General features: G+C 44.8%; 1 protein-coding gene across 2 annotated transcripts in view; it reads right to left on the bottom strand.

Annotated features, from left to right (window-relative positions):
* igf1ra (insulin-like growth factor 1a receptor) overlaps positions 1-16,537 on the bottom strand; it is a 127,773-nt gene that overhangs the window by 44,240 nt on the left and 66,996 nt on the right. The gene's annotated exons all lie outside the window — the stretch shown is intronic.

Here is a 16,537-nt window from a genome sequence, read left to right as displayed (position 1 = left end):
CTAGTCACATGCTAATGTAAAAAGCTGATTTTTGATATAAATATGAACTTGATTGAACTAAACATGCATGTATTGTATAACATAATGTCCTAGGGTTGTCATCTGATGAAGATCATCAAAGGTTAGTGCTGCATTTAGCTGTGGTTTGGGTTTATGTGACATTATATGCTAGCTTGAAAAATGGGTGTCTGATTATTTCTGGCTGGGTACTCTGCTGACATAATCTAATGTTTTGCTTTCGTTGTAAAGCCTTTTTGAAATCGGACAGTGTGGTTAGATTAACGAGAGTCTTGTCTTTAAAATGATGTAAAATAGTCATATGTTTGAAAAATTGAAGTAATAGGATTTTTAAGGTATTTGAATAACGCGCCACGGGATTACACTGGCTGTTGAGTAGGTGGGACGCTTGCCCATAGAGGTTAATGAGTTTGAGCCAAACAGTTGTGTTGTGCCAAGGTAGGGGTGGTATACAGAAGATAACCCTATTTAGTAAAAGACCAAGTCCATATTATGGCAAGAATAAGAAAAGAGAAACGACAGTCCATTATTACTTTAAGACATGAATGTCAGTCAATCCGGAAAATTTCAAGAACTTTGAAAGTTTCTTCAAGTGCAGTCGCAAAAACCATCAAGCTCTGTCACGTTTTCCCCCGCTCCCCCTCAAATGGTGCTCGACGTCGCCAGTTGTCTTATTATTACGCACACCTGCCACAATCGTTAAGCTCACCTGCACCTCATGACACTCACCTGGACTCCATCACCTTCCTGATTACCTCCCCTATATCTGTCACTATCCTTGGTTCTTTCCTCGGGTGTTACTGTTTGTGTTCCTGTTTTCATGTCTGTACGCTACCCGTGTTTCTTGTTTTGTTCCATGTTTGTTTGTTTATTAAATTCACTCCCTGTATCTGCTTTCCTGATTATTTGTGTACACGTTACAGAATAACGCCTCACCAAAGGGAAGCAACAGGAATGTTTTTTTTTTTTCTGGTCACGTTGGGTCCAAGTGCGGCTGCTGAAGCAACCAGGGATGCCTCAGCTGGCTCGTCAGGCTTCCATGCCTCAGCTGTCTCGACAGGTTCTCAAGTTTCAGCTGAGCTGTAGAGCCAGGTTCTCAAGCCTCAGTTTGCTCGACAGGCTCCTGCGCCTCAGCCGGCTCGTAAGGCTCCCACGCCTCAGCCGGCTCGTCTGGCTCCCGCGCATTAGCCGGCTTGTCAGAAGGCTCGTCAAGGTCCCGCGCCTTAGCCGGCTTGTCAGAGTCCCGTGCCTCAGCCGGCTGTACAGGTTTCCGTGCCTCAGCAGAAGCCACCGGCCCACTCGTGGTCCTCGGGACTGTCCCTCTGGTCGGCATCATCCAGCGGCTGGAGCCGCGCGTCAGTGGGGTACTGTCACGTTTACTCCCGCTCCCCCTCTCTAGCGCTTGACGTCGCCAGTTGTCTTATTATTACGCACACCTGCCAGCCACAATCGTTAAGCGCACCTGCGCCACATGACACTCACCTGGACTCCATCACCTTCCTGATTACCTCCCCTATATCTGTCACTCCCCTTGGTGCTTTCCTCAAGCATCATTGTTTCTGTTCCTGTGTTTCATGTCTGAACGGTACCCCTGTTTCTTGTTTTGTTCCATGTGAGTTTATTTATTAACCTCTACAGGATCGGTGTTGAGCTAACGTAGGCTAATGTGATTAGCATGAGGTTGTAAGAAACCAAAATAAATCCCGGGACATAGACATATCTGATATGAGCAGAAAGCTTACATTTTTGTTAATCTAACTGCACTGTCCAATTTACAGTAGCTATTACAATGAACGAATACCATGCTATTGTTTGAGTAGAGTTCACAATTCACAATGAACTTGAAAATGTATGAATAAACCAATTAGGCACATTTGGGCATACAACATTTTGAATAGATATGCAATAGTTCATTGGATCAGTCTAAAATATTGCACATACACTCCTGCCATCTAGTGGCCAAAGTCTAAATTGTGCCTGGGCTAGAATAATTAATTAAGGCCTTTGAAAGATGATGGTACAAAAGACAGTATTATCTTTCACCAGATCTAATGTGTTATATTCTCCTACATTAATTTCACATTTACACAAACTTCAAAGTTTCCATTCAAATGGTATCAAGAATATGCATATCCTTGCTTCAGGTCCTGAGCAACAGGCTGTTAGATTTGGGTATGTCATTTTGGGCGAAAATTGAAAAAAAGGGCGGATCCTTTTAAATTCACTCCCTGTACCTGCTTCCTGATTATTAGCATACACATTACAAGCGCTATGATGAAACTGCCACTCATGAAGACCTCCACAGGAAAGGACGACCCAGAGTTACCTCTGCTGCAGAGGAAAAGATCATTAGAGTTACCAAGCCTCAGATTGCAGCCCAAATAAATGCTTCACAGAGTTCAAGTAACAGACACATCTCACATCTGAACATTAACTGTTCAGAGGAAAATCAGGCCTTCATTGTCAAATTGCTGCAAAGAAACCACTACTAAAGGACACCAACAAGAAGAAGAGACTTGCTTGGGCAAGAAACACAAGCAATGGACATTAGACTGGTTGAAATCTGTCCTTTGGTCTGATGAGTCCAAATTTGAGATTTTTGGTTCCAACCGCCGTGTCTTTGTGAGACACAGAGCAGGTGAACGGATGATCTCTGCATGTGTGGTTCTCACCGTGACGCATGGAGGAGGAGGTGTGATGGTGCTTTGCTGGTGACACTGTCAGTGATTTATTTAAAATTCAAGGCACACTTAACCAGCATGGCCACCACAGCATTCTGCAGCGATACGCCATCCCATCTGGTTTGCACTTAATGGGACTATCATTTGTTTTCAACAGGGAAATGACCCAAAACACACCTCCAGGGTGTGTAAGCGATATTTGACCAATAAGGAGCAGGATGGAGTTCTGCATCAGATGACCTGGCGTCCACAATCACCCGACCTCAACCTAATTGAGATGGCTTGGGATGAGTTGGACAGCAGAGTGAAGGAAAAGTCCCAGAACAACAGCAAAGGACCTTGTGAAGATGCTGGAGGAAACAAGTACAAAAGTATCTATATTCACAGTAAAACAAGTCTTATATCGACATAACCTGAAAGGCCGCTCAGCAAGGAAGAAGCCACTGCTCCAAAACAGCCATAAAAAAGCCAGACTAAGGTTTGCAACTGCAAATGGCGACAAAGATCGTACTTTTTGGAGAAATGTCCTCTGGTCTGATGAAACAAAAATAGAACTGTTTGGCCATAATGACCATCGTTATGTTTGGAGGAAAAAGGGGGACGCTTGTAAGCCGAAGAACACCCTCCCAATCGTGAAGCACGGGGGTTGCAGCATCATGTTGTGCTTTGCTGCTAGAGGGACAAGCGCACTTCACAAAATAGATGGCATCATGAGGAGGGGAAATTATGTGGATATATTGAAGCAACATCTCAAGACATCAGTCAGGAAGTTAAAGCTTGGTCGCAAATGGGTCTTCCAAATGGACAATGACCTCAAGCATACTTCCAAAGTTGTGGCAAAAAAGCTTAAGGACAACAAAGTCAAGGTATTGGAGTGGCCATCACAAAGCCCTGACCTCAATCCTATACAAAATTTGTGGGCAGAACTGAAAAAATGTGTGCGATCAAGGAGGCCTGACTCAGTTACACCAGCTCTGTCAGGAGGAATGAGCCAAAATTCACCCAATTTATTGTGGGAAGCTTGTGGAAGGCTACCCGAAACGTTTGACCCAAATTAAACAATTTAAAGGCAATGCTACCAAATAGTAATTGAGTGCATGTAAACTTCTGACCCACTGGGAATGTGATGAAAGAAATAAAAGCTGAAATAAATAATTCTCTCTACTATTATTCTGACATTTCACATTCTTAAAATAAAGTGGTGATCCTAACTGACGTAAAACAGGGAATTTTTACTAGGATTAAATGTCAGGAATTGTGAAAAACTGAGTTTAAATGTATTTGGCTAAGGTGTATGTAAACTTCTGACTTCAACTGTGTGTGTATATATATATCATTCCGGACTCTGACATTGCTCAGATATTTAGAAATGTTTTATTTCCATTTTTTGGATTATGTATGTATTGCTAGGTATTACTGCACTGTTGGAGCTAGAAACATAAGCATTTTACTGAACCTGTTGGAGCTAGAAACACAAGCATTTTACTGAACCTGCGGTAACATCTGCAAATCTGTGTACACGACCAATACACTTTGATTTGATTTTCACTTTTGTAATATCTATGCTTTTCAAGGCCAGAAATAAAAACAATAAATATAATCCTATAGTAATAACAAAAATAGCAGTTATTAAATAAAAATAACACCTAATATTATACACATTGGATTATTATTATTAAACGCATTCTTATAATCCTAGATATCCAATTTGCCAGTGTTATGCGACGTGTGCAACAGAGTTGGGAAATGATTCATGATTTACTGGGGAGGAGTTTGAGGGGGTGTAACTGGGAGAGATTTCTTGTGGACTAATAACAGACGTGCAGGGGCGGCTCTGGATGATTGGCATGTTATTGAGTCTGGAGTAGAGACGGTAAACAATTCTTCTCTGGTGAGGGGAGTGGGAAGGGGAGCTGTAACCATGGTGATTAAACATGCCCTTTTCAGCATACAGTGACTATACCTTCAGGAAAAACATGAAAAGATGTTGTTTGATAAGATACAATACAATTTCACTCTCAAAACTCAAAAGTCCCCTTTGTTGTAGAAGATGTTATTTTGCCTTCGCTGGAACAAAACCTGCATGTTTTAGGGGCCAAAAACGTTGAGAAAAGAGTATCAAAGGAGTATGCTCATTATCTTATCACAACCATGATCTTTGAACGGTAGTTAAATGTCATCTTGTATGTCATCTGACCTGGAAACAAGCCTACATCTGTGGCAAATCAATGTACCATATGTTCGATTAGATTGTTATCTCCTTCCTTGCTCTATTAACATGAACCCATTAACAGTTCAAGTAATCTGCATGTATCCATTTATTGCAATTTCCAGCCTATACACCAAGACCATCTATGAAGATTGAAACTAGTGAGCTCAATGCTGACCCCAGCAGTCAGGTAAAGTAGCCACTCATTTTGTAAACAGTGTCAAAGCTCTCCATCTCAAGATTACCAGCAGAGCCAAGAGCAGTAGCAGCAGTCTGCAGCCGTCTGGACCAACCGCCTCCACAGGCCTGTGTAGCTCCTGCAGCCTGAGTCCTCCCCCACCCCCAGCTCCCTGGCCTCCATCAGGCCACATCCTCATCCAGCAACCCGATCCTCCCCTGGAGCCCCCAGCGGATCACTCTAGACACTTGTTTAAAGCACATCAGCACAGCGAGCCAGATCGAGAGAGGATGCTTCCTTCCTACACTCAGCCTAGAACAGCCAAAGGCAAACAGCACCAACAAATCCAAAACTACTGTTGCTGTTACAGCGAAGCGTTTCAAGGACTAGCTCAAATGGGCCGATTTAATCAGATGTTTTGCACATTTACAGACACAACATCCGCTTGTTTGTTCATGGAGTTACTGTAGGCCTACATGTTTTGCTTTAAACTGTATTTTTATGGTCAAACTCTGTAGTGTCTACAATCATACCAGATCTAGTTTTCTCATGCAGACAGCTGGCTCAGGAAAGCTTGAAAAATGTCTCTTCAGTGTTTTGCAGGTGTACGTGAACTCATTCCTCTCAGCCCAGCGTTTTAAGAGTCTCTTCCACTCCCATGCCCACTAAAGACCAGCACTGTGTTTTTCACTAAGGTATGTGCTGGTCTGTGTGTTCAGGCATGCATGGCATTTCACATCAGCCATGTTCAGTCACAACAACACACACCCCTTCCTTCCACCCTCAGGCCTCAGCCCACTGGAGCTGCTGCCTGCTAATGTTGTCTTACACATATGCAATACATTATTATATAGAAATGTGTTTTCCTATCGTAGATGCATGAGAGACCATTTAGTGGAGAGCATTTTGAGTATAGGCTTACTCTTAAGCAACTATAGTGCCACATACGATGTCTTCTGTCAAACACCTGTAAATATTGTTGTTATACTTTTTTTTCAAAATGGCTGAAATATCAAACATACTTTTAGGACTCAGGGAGTGGAAACATATTTAACCTTTATTAGCTATCAGCAGTGAGTCTTACACAATTATATACAGGAAGGGATTCTGGTCATAGAGAGATAGGAAATGTTTCGAGCCTCATATTTGATGGGGACCCTTCCTGGATCCTAAATGTGTTGTCTAAATATGGTGGTTGTGTGAGGTCCTGGGCTTCAGAGATGAGGCAGCCCAGTCTCTCATCCCAGTCTCCCAGGCCAATCTCTCAGCTCATGCCCAGACAGACACAGATAGACAGAGGATGCCTCTAGATCTTATTTTCTGTCCAAACAGTGCCCTCAGCATTCTCCCTTATTAATTCAGGAAAGTCTCCAAGTTCATCTGAGGACTCTTCACGGCGGCTGAGTTCAAGCTGTCATGAATGAAAAACAGGTTGGAACAGAACTCTCTCTCTCCTCTCACTCTTGTTTTCTCGTCTTGTCATCTCCCGGTGTGACTAACCTGCCTACTAAGACATTGCTCAAATTAACGACAGCGTGTCATTTGATCTCCACTCTCCTCCAATGTGGAGCGCTTTCAAATCAAGGAGTTATTGAGATGCCTGTTTTGTGACAGCCAACAAAATGTATCATGAAATAAACAGTGGCAATATAGTGCATACTGCATTTTTCTGGCAAACCCATTCACATAAGAATGTATAGCCATGTTAAAGACTGTCAGCAAGAGCAAATCAAATTACTGTCAGTTTTGTTCTGGTCAGGCATGATGATGATGACATTCATGGTAGAACACAAACATGGAAAGCATTCCGGCACACAAGGTTCTATTTGGCAGGGCCAAAGCAGCCATGTCTTCTCACTGGCTTAAACACACATTAGTATGGGAAAAGGCAAACTCGGTGAGAAACCAGGCTAGGATTTTTTTTCACCGATTCGGAGGTGTTTCCTCTGAGTGTAAGTGGCTTCTAAAAATACCTGAGTTACCAGATCTGCTTCATTAAATGCACTGTGTTTCCTGGCAGCCCTGAGCTGGCTGGCTGGCTAGTTGGCTGGCTGGCTGTTTGGCTGGCTGCCTAGTTGGCTGGCTGGCTGTCTGGCTGACTGACTGGCTGGCTGGCTAGTTGGCTTGCTGGCTAGTCTGTCCCTCACACCCCCACCCAACACATGACCATATAGTCCCTCCTCCCAGCACTACAGACACATACACCAGTACTATTTCCCTATATCCAAAGGAACAAAAACAACAGCACATGATTTCTTGCCACGTGTTTGCATGTTCACCTAAATTATGCCCCATACTCCCACTTAGCACATTCCATAGCATATACCATATTTTATTAAGTTGTGCTAGACTCCAATCACAACAATATAAATACACATGACTCCAATCACAACAATATAACTACACATGGCCTTTGTCCCCTTCTCCATGACTTGTTTTGACTGAAGGAGGCGTGAGTGACGCACTTCAGTGTGGCTATGCACCTCCCTGTCCCCAGACTGCAGGAGTCAGAGACTAGGAGCATTATAGGGGAGCATTACATCACATCACAACACAAGCTAATACTAAAACTGGCCAACACCTTGGCTGCAAACCGGTCCTTTTTCATGAACTGGATTATTACTCTGCCTGTAAGTATGCTGTCTGCACAGAACAGAGACTGAGAGTCCACAAGCACAGAGCCAATCAGAGCCTCTGGATTGTGGCGGTTCTGATGCTGCCAAGCCCTATTTTTGTGGATAGCCATCTGCAGCTTTGCGGCAGGCTTCAGTACGATTGGCACACAGCACACACACTTCATCCTGGCACTGCGGCTTGCACACACTGCTGGCACAACATCTGGATTTAAAATGACATCTGTATTTTACATTTACTTCAAGGAAGCCCTAATCCTGATTAAGCAGACAAACATTTACTCTCACTTAAAAAGCGGATGAAGCTGTATTCATATTCACTCTAGGCCTCCTCATTTGGATAAATTGGGAGTGCTTTACCAAAACAGATAATGTCATTAATGAATTGCTAATCTGACAGCTGGTGGATAGAAAATCCTCAAATTATACTTAAATGTGTAGTTGCAGTGTGTGTGTGTCTGTGTGCGCGCGCGTTCTAACCCAGACGACGGTTCTGTTGTCTTGAGCCACTCTTTAACAGAGGTTGTCAGGGGCGATACGTCTGACTCTGCAGTCTCTTCTCTTATCTTTCCTCTCTCGATCTCTCTTCTCTCCCTCCTATTTCTCTCCCTCTCTCTCTCTCTCTCTCTCTCTCTTGTACGACCGTGGCTAGGCAGCTGGCACACCCAGACCAGCCTTTGGCGAGAGACATTTTGTTTTGCTGCCTATTTCACTGGCTTTCTCTGTCTTGTTTTGTTATGGGGATGCCAGCAAGTGTCTTCCACTTCTCCGGCTGGCATTCCGATCTTCAAGAAAACGTTGGTGGCCACTTAAGATTTGACATCTGGCAGGGAGCCCCGTTTCCCAGTGTCATTTCATTTTCATATTGTGTTTCTCAAGGATTCACATGGTTGGTGTGCGGATGGTTTTCTACTTTAAAAAGGACCAGCCAAGGGTTCAACAAGTTGTGCCTGGTCTTGACATCTGTTGAAATAGGGCAGAAAGATAGTCTGCCCAACATCGCTAAGGGCTTTGTTTTGATTTAGGATTTTAGGCCTTTCAAGTGTAATGGTCTGATAACGCGCTCTTCAGCCTGACTGTATCAATAGGTAGGCCATGATAACATGATGACCAAGTACCCAACACAAAGTACCATAAGCTTCATTTCACATGAAAGAGACGTAGCCTAGGATCTTTCACATCACATGGATATCAAGGGTTCAATGCTTGTTTTGCAAATTTCCTACCTGCCTATCTATTGTAAAGCCCAGGGCTCTCTGGCCGTTCATGGACACTTGAACAAAAATACAGAGGAGAAAAAGAGGCCACTCATACTGAATTACTGCCATGTTTACACACTGATAAGATTATAGAGGTGTAGTCATATTAGAGGATACACTCCTTTTGTATAATTGACACAATAAATATTTAAGAGTGTTACACCCTCCCTTGTTTACAATTTCATCCTGTTTTATCAAAAGGCCAATTCAGAACACAAATAGTAGAGACAAGATATTAGCAATCTTCTTTATGCTCATCTGTTAGAGAGGACAATAAAAACTGCCGGTATGTGTTATGGTGAGGATTAGACGGCTTTGATTACACTAAGACGCTATTATATTGCCGTAAACAATGAACTCAGAATAGCTTGTCCTCATTAAGCATTGGGTAACAACAGCACCAAATAAGGCTCTGCAGTTACACATGCAGTGGTATAAAAAACGTCACTGTTTACAGTCTTTGAACAAATTAGGGGTTACGTCACCTAAGTTTCTCCCTCAGACCGCGCAAACACAGTTCGAGCTTTGCAGGACAAGTGAAGTTAATCTGGGGTATTGTACCACACCTTTTACACTACTGACTTCAGATATGACGTTTGACAGAACAATATTAAGATCTTCGAAGTAAAAAGGGACAGAGGCTGCACACAGCCTTGCTCTGGTACACAACAACAAGTAGTTCATGGAGAGGGTTGCTTGGAAATCCCCAAGTGTTGTTGTTGGTTAGGGAGAGGGGCAAACTGTGAGGTCGCCTGGCTGGCACGCGCAGAGTCAGACGCAGGGATCACGGGATTGAGGATAGGGGCCAGAGGCCAGGGGCCAGAGCTCAGAGCAAGCCTGGCCTGGTTAGCCCTGGTCAGCGCTCCAACAGTACACACTTCCTATTGGCTGCCGGTGACATCATCATTTTCTTCCCCCTTTTCACCTCCTCTTTTCAGTGAGAGGAGAGTTCTGCCCTTCCTCTCTCTCTCTCTCTCTCTCCCCACCACTATTTTTTGTCTCTCTTCCCCCTTTTAGGGACTCCGTGCAGCTCATATGGCCACCCTAGTACGAGAGGAGAAGAAACAGAGGGAAAGAATGAGAGAGAGAGACAGAAGTTTTAGTCACTGGTACAGTCATTATGAGCATCAGAACTATATAAGCCCATAATGCAGATAGGCTTAACTAAGCAGTTCTCTCTCCGTGCTTCCCCTCGTTTTGATAGTGTATCTCTTGTTGGAGCTGGCTGGCGGTTGGGCTGCGTGAGGCTAGTGTTCGTGTGCTGGTGTGGAAAGTGCACGCTGTGTCTGTGACATTCACAGGACGTGGCATGTGCGCAGGGCTGCAGAGCCCACCCCCAGTGATCCCCCTCTGACACATCACACTCAGTTACCATTAATGTCCACCGTCAGTGTGGGCTCCCATGGGCCAGTGTGAGGTCCGCTGAGACAGGGCAGGAACACACACACACACACACAAACACAAACACAGCTGCACACAAGCGCTCCTCAATCTAACAACCGACCAGTACTCCCTGGCTAAAACCATGTGTTATGGTGTGTTATTGTGAATAGAGCTTAAGTTGTACTGTTTCAAAACTTCCTTCATCACCAGCTGAACTTCACAAACATATTGGAAACTCAAGAATGAGGGAGACAGAGAAAAGGAGATACAGAGACAGGGACAGGCAGAGACAGGGACAGACAGGGACAGATAAAGTCAGGGACAGAAACAGACAGAGACAGGTACAAACAGAGACAGGGACAGATAGAGACCCAGACAGGGACAGACAGAGACAGACAGGGACGGACAAAGACCCGGACAGGGACAGACAGGGACAGACAGAGACAGGGAAAGACAGAGACAGGGAAAGACAGAGACAGAGAGAGACAGACAGGGAGAGACAAGGACAGACAGAGACCCAGACAAGGACAGACAGAGACCCAGACAGGGACAGGGACAGACAGGGACAGACAGGGAAAAATAGATACAGAGACAGACAGAGAAATAGATTGATCTCTGTACCAGACAGGTGTCACTTATCTGGCGGGGCAGGGAGGGAGAGACTGAGAGATGGAGGGGGGAAGGGGAAGAGTGAGTCAGCCAGTCTGCCTAGCAGCTCTGCTCTGATCTGAGACCTGGCCCAACAACCCACATCCCCCCGGTAACAGATTAGCCCTTAGTCGGATTAAGGAGGAGTCAGCGCAAGCTGCACGTAGGAGAGGTGAAATGTCGTCAGAGCACTGCAGGAGGAATCAAGGGGGCTGTGCTGCAGTGGAGAGCGCAACACAAGACAGCGGGGGTCCAGGGAGCAGAACGCTGGGCCAGGGGCAGATGGCCAAGGCTCTGCTCCACTCCACAGGCACGCCACGCCACGGCACGACACAGGCAACAGTCAGTTAGTCAGTCAGTCCCTAAAAACCTCCACACAGCCCCCCCCCCCCTCCCCACAGCCCCCCGCTGCTCTAAGCATAATCGAACATTCTGCAGTACATTTAAGGCACAAATCACAACAGAGCCATGGGTGAAATGGTGCCTGTGCATGTTTGTGAGAGTGTGCATGTGAATTGAGAGACCTCACTTGAACGGCAGTGGGCAGGACTGCTGAGAAGGACAATTAAATACAGAAACAGAAATCTAATTTGCATAAGTATTCACACCCCTGAGTCAATACATGTTAGAATCACCTTTGGCGGCGATTACAGATGTGAGTATTTCTGGGTTAGTCTCTAAGAGCTTTGCACACCTGGATTGTACAATATTTGCACATTATTCTTTGTAAAATTCTTCACGCTCTCTCAAATTGGTTGTAGATCATTGCTAGACAGCCATTTTCAAGTCTTGCCATAGATTTTCAATACGATTTAAGTCAAAACTGTAACTAGGCCACTCAGAAACATTCAATGTCATTTTGGTAAGCAACTCCAATGTATATTTGGCCTTGTGTTCTAGGTTATTGTCCTGCTGAAAGAAGCAGGGAGCAAGAACATGAGTCCGAGCCACAGGAAGTGCTAAACACCCACCACGTCAAACATAAGACTTCCAGAAATGATTGAAAAGGAATACCCTAGTTCTCTCCCCCAAACAAACAATGAATCCCATTGTAGAATGTTGTGGCACTCACAGCCAGGGGAGACATAAAGACACAGTTTGAAAAAGCCTCTCCCCTCTCCAAACCCCCTCCCTCTCAGATAGGACATTGACGAGGCCAGGCCAGGCAATGCCACAGCCCACTTCGCAGCCCCTGTTCTGAAAAATATGCCCTTTGTCTTCTTGTCGCCAGAGACCTCACAGAGCTAAACAGCCATGCAGACCCAGAATCAGAAGCACTACCGCTGCGAGCCAGCAGGGGGCTAGACTACACCAGGCTAGATTAGAGGAGAAAAACAGGCTGCTGCTGCCACTTTGTACTGTTTTAAGACTGGGGATTGAGGTACAGAGTAATGTTACCCACATAATTACACAGAGAACAACCAAAACAAAAATGTAGGAAGCAACTTTCCTAATCATGGGAAACATTACCAATACCAGACCCATGTTCCACCCCTAACACTATTTGTCCTCACTATAATAAAGATTTATGATGTTTTTAGTTACAGCATATTTGTATATGGTCCCTAGAGTATTTAATCTTAATATGTTGACAAAAACAAAATATGTTTTTCAGACATGATCCCAAAGTAAAAAATACTAAGTTCTCCAGTCACACTCAAGCACATAGTGGGTAACTACCAGCCAATCACATTACATGATCAGACACAATAACAAACAAACGATTCCTCATTGAGTCTACTCAATGGGCTTGTATGAAACTGAACAATTGTTAGCCACTTCAGGCATGCGAGCAATACAGTCCATGGCTTAGCTCATTCTGCCTGGGGGCTTTCCCCTAACAAACTACTATAATTCTATTTTCCCTTCATTCAAAAATAGGATATTTTGTTCCACTCACATGCCAGTGTAAACCTGAGCGGGCTCCTGCACCTGACCTTCCCATTTAACACAGCTAACCTGCCCATTCAGCAAAACTCCCAAACCATATCCTACTACAACCAACCAACAGACCAGACCAACAACCTCCAACACACCAACAAACCATCCTGTCCGGGTAGGAGGAAGAGAGATAGTAAAAGTTTCAGTTTAGTTTAATGTAGAACATATGTGCATTAAATTAACCAGATGGAATGGAATGTTCTCCACTACGTGCCTGTATCACCCAAAGTGTAGTATGTCTCCTGATTTGACATATACTTTTTTTACATTGTGCATTATCTCTGATGTTTGATGTAATCATTTGTTGAAGGTTCTTCATGAATGTTTAGTTAACTGTCACTGGTACGGAAGATGCCAAATTACACAGTCCTAGGGAAATATTGACTGTTACATGGTGGTGAAGTACCGCTCTGGAATCGGTTCAAAAACATGACTACGCCTGAAGATAACAAGAAAATAAGGAGTTTATCTAGCGCCTAAGGGAACTAAAAGTAAGGGCATGTTGATTAATCAAAAGTCATTTTCTCCCAAATGAATGTCCGTTGAGTCAGATTTCTCTCCAAAATGATATTTCCTCAAGGTGTTAAACCTTGACCTGGTTTTGCATTGCTGCTAGTCACATATCATCAAGCTATTACTGTGTAACAATGGTATCACAGTGTAGAGGCAGGGTGCGACAAGGAATCCCACTTGCTAGAGCAATGAGTTAGTTCCTCTAACTAACATGTCTCCTCCTAACCTGTGTGTGTTGTTGCCTGACCGGGCCGCAGACAGGGAGCAGATAGCTGCCTCGCTCAGCAAGGAAGCGGGAGCACGCTGCTCAATCAGTGACCCATCAATCACACTGAGAGAGAGGGAGAGGAGAGAGGGAGCAAAAACAGGAAACTGGAGACCATATCCTTTAACTAGCACTCAAAAGAAATGAATCAAGGAGCTGGCTAGGACTTTCCAAGCATTGGTTTCACTTGTGATGATTTGATTAGATCCACTGGTGCTGTGACCGTCTGAGAGTTCCCTATGTTCCGTCCTGCAGCCTGATGTGGTACCTGCTACTAGGCTATATCCAGATACTGCCAAGCCCACCACTGCAAGGCCTTAGGCCTCACAACACTGTACTGGGCTTTCAGACAAGTAGGGGTTTAAAGCACTTTGTTTTTAGGAAAGTATAGGTTTTGGGGAAAGGTTGGTAAGGGGAGGGGTGGGATTGGGATTGATTGTCTGTGTATTTTCCACAGTGTGGGAGAGAGAGAAGGAACAGGAACACAACCCAGCTGGAGGTTAGGTTAGCACCAGACAGCCTGCAGATCAAAGGCACATTCCAACCCTCCTCCCCAGTCCCAGCCTGGCCCTATTCTGCCTGCAGGAGGACATTCTTACTAACTACATGCAACACAAGGCACACCTGAAGCATTTTATTACCCGCCCGCCTGCCTGCCTTCTCTGGAGGGAACATAGACAGGCCAAATAAAACCTTACAACCTGTGAGCTCACACAGCTCAGTTGTTGGTGTTTTGATCAACGTGGCCTTAACTTTGAATGAGAAAATCTCTAGAACAGTGAACAGAGTGCAGTAACAGCGCCAGAGACGTTTGTTTGTCTCCATGGCCTCAGAGTAAGGTCAGACAAGAGAAGGGAAGGGCAGCCTCAGTTAAGTAAGTGCAGACGGTGAGTGGAAAACAACACTGGGGCCATCCTCCTAATGGCGGGGGGGGGGGGATCACCACAACAACACATAGGCCCTGGAAAACCACAAACTCTGAGTTACCAGCTTTCTTGGAAATCTGGCCAATTGTCAGGTATATATAATGAGGAGAATGAAGAGCCTCTGCTGAGGCTCTCATACTGTATATCCTCCAGTTAATCCACAGTGTCTCAAGCATTAGGCTACCTTTCGATGTTTACACAATGCCTTCTCATTTCTCAACGAGCCAGCTAGTTGCCTTTTTATGGGCTGCCATTTAATAAAATAAGAAAAAAACGAAATGCTAAAAAGTTCAGAGGTGGAACAAAGGGGAGATAAATCTACATTTGCGTCAGGAGGGGACAGGCTAAATGAAAAAGTCTCCCCCATGCCCAGTAGTTGTATCTTTGCCTAAACAAAATGGCCTTCTGCCTCCATAAAAGCCCCTGTATGCTTATTCAACAGCAGGCCTGAGTTATCTGGGCTCTTTCAAAGAGCTTTGGAAAATAAAAATGGAGGGAGGGCTGGTGGGGGTGGCGAACGTTTGACCCATTTCCCCTGACATGGGCCCCTGGTCCCATCATGCATCAAATAGAGTTCAGGGATGGAGGGGCAGCAATGCCAGCATTGTTGGCGGTTTAAGGATGGATTCAAGCAATGAGAGCATGGATCAATAAGTCTTGGCGGTCTGAACACCACGTCAGGGACATCCATGTAATATACTGCATCTACAAAGAACAGAAGTTTCAACTCACTGTGACCTCGCACTGACCATGTATAAGAAAAATGTGACAAACAATGTTCCCTCGGGACAAAGAGAGCATTTCCAGTGTTCCCAGTTCCATTGCTCCCTCTACGCCTTCGGGAGACACACTAATATTGATGTGTTTCATTCTACTGAGAAGAAGCAGACACCAATGAATTGTAATAATACATGCCGATTTTGACTCTACCGGTGGGAGAACTGAAGATACTGAAGATGCATATGCGAAAAGAGAAATATATCTTTAGATGCGGGTGTATGGGGGACATGATACGAAACAGTCAACACCTCACACACAAACATGTACAAACAGATACATAAAACCATTCCTGCAAGTCATTGAGGTGTTCACAATGTGAATTAGAGAATGGAAAACAGAAAGCGCTAGAGTGGGGCATTCTTCCTTCAACACCCCAGACAGAGGCTGATCTAGTCAGGCTGCAGAGTGAGCAGTTTGGGGCGGAAAGGAAGCTCAGCCCAAACTAGGTCTTTCTTTCCACACTGCTCTTTGCTTCGGAGAAGGCAGGAACAAAACACTAACACACAAAGCCTGCGGAAAGGAGAGGAGAGGCAGTGTGTGGGCCCACCCCAAGCTCCTCCTTATCCAGCGAACACATACACACACACACACTCCGCCACGATCGCCTCGCTGAGCTGCGTCACGCACACACCACCTGACCAACTCCCCCTCCCGCTCCCTCTCTCTCTCCCTCCCTCCTTCCCACCCTCATTCATAAAATGGCCGCTTCACAACTCCAGCTGCTGGCATGGGATTTATAGATGAAGAGTCACAGCCAGTGGCGGGATGAGAGGGAGGAGGGGGTGTTTGTGTTTTTCCATTTTTCTTCGCTCTGTCTCTCTATCTGTCTGTGTATCTGATTCCACACCCGCTTTTTTCATTACGCACGATGTAAGAATTCTCCCTCCGTTTGTCCTCACTGCGTATGCCAGCCTTAGCCCCTTTCCCTTGCCCTCCAGGGTTGTGCTCAGTTCAGAATTTAAATGCGAATGCCTCAAATTCCAATTCAATTCTTGACAAGATACAGAATTGCATTGAATTCAGCTAAATTAAATTCAAATACCTTCTTTTCTATATTAGGTGTAGTCTATACAAATATACTGTACATCTTGTACATAAAACAT

This window comes from Salmo salar, chromosome 10, assembly GCF_965601325.2.
Source record: "Salmo salar chromosome 10, fSalSal1, whole genome shotgun sequence".
In the NCBI taxonomy this organism is placed as follows: domain Eukaryota; kingdom Metazoa; phylum Chordata; class Actinopteri; order Salmoniformes; family Salmonidae; genus Salmo; species Salmo salar.
Note: the sequence above shows the minus strand (reverse complement) of the source record. Positions and strands in the feature narration are given on the sequence as shown.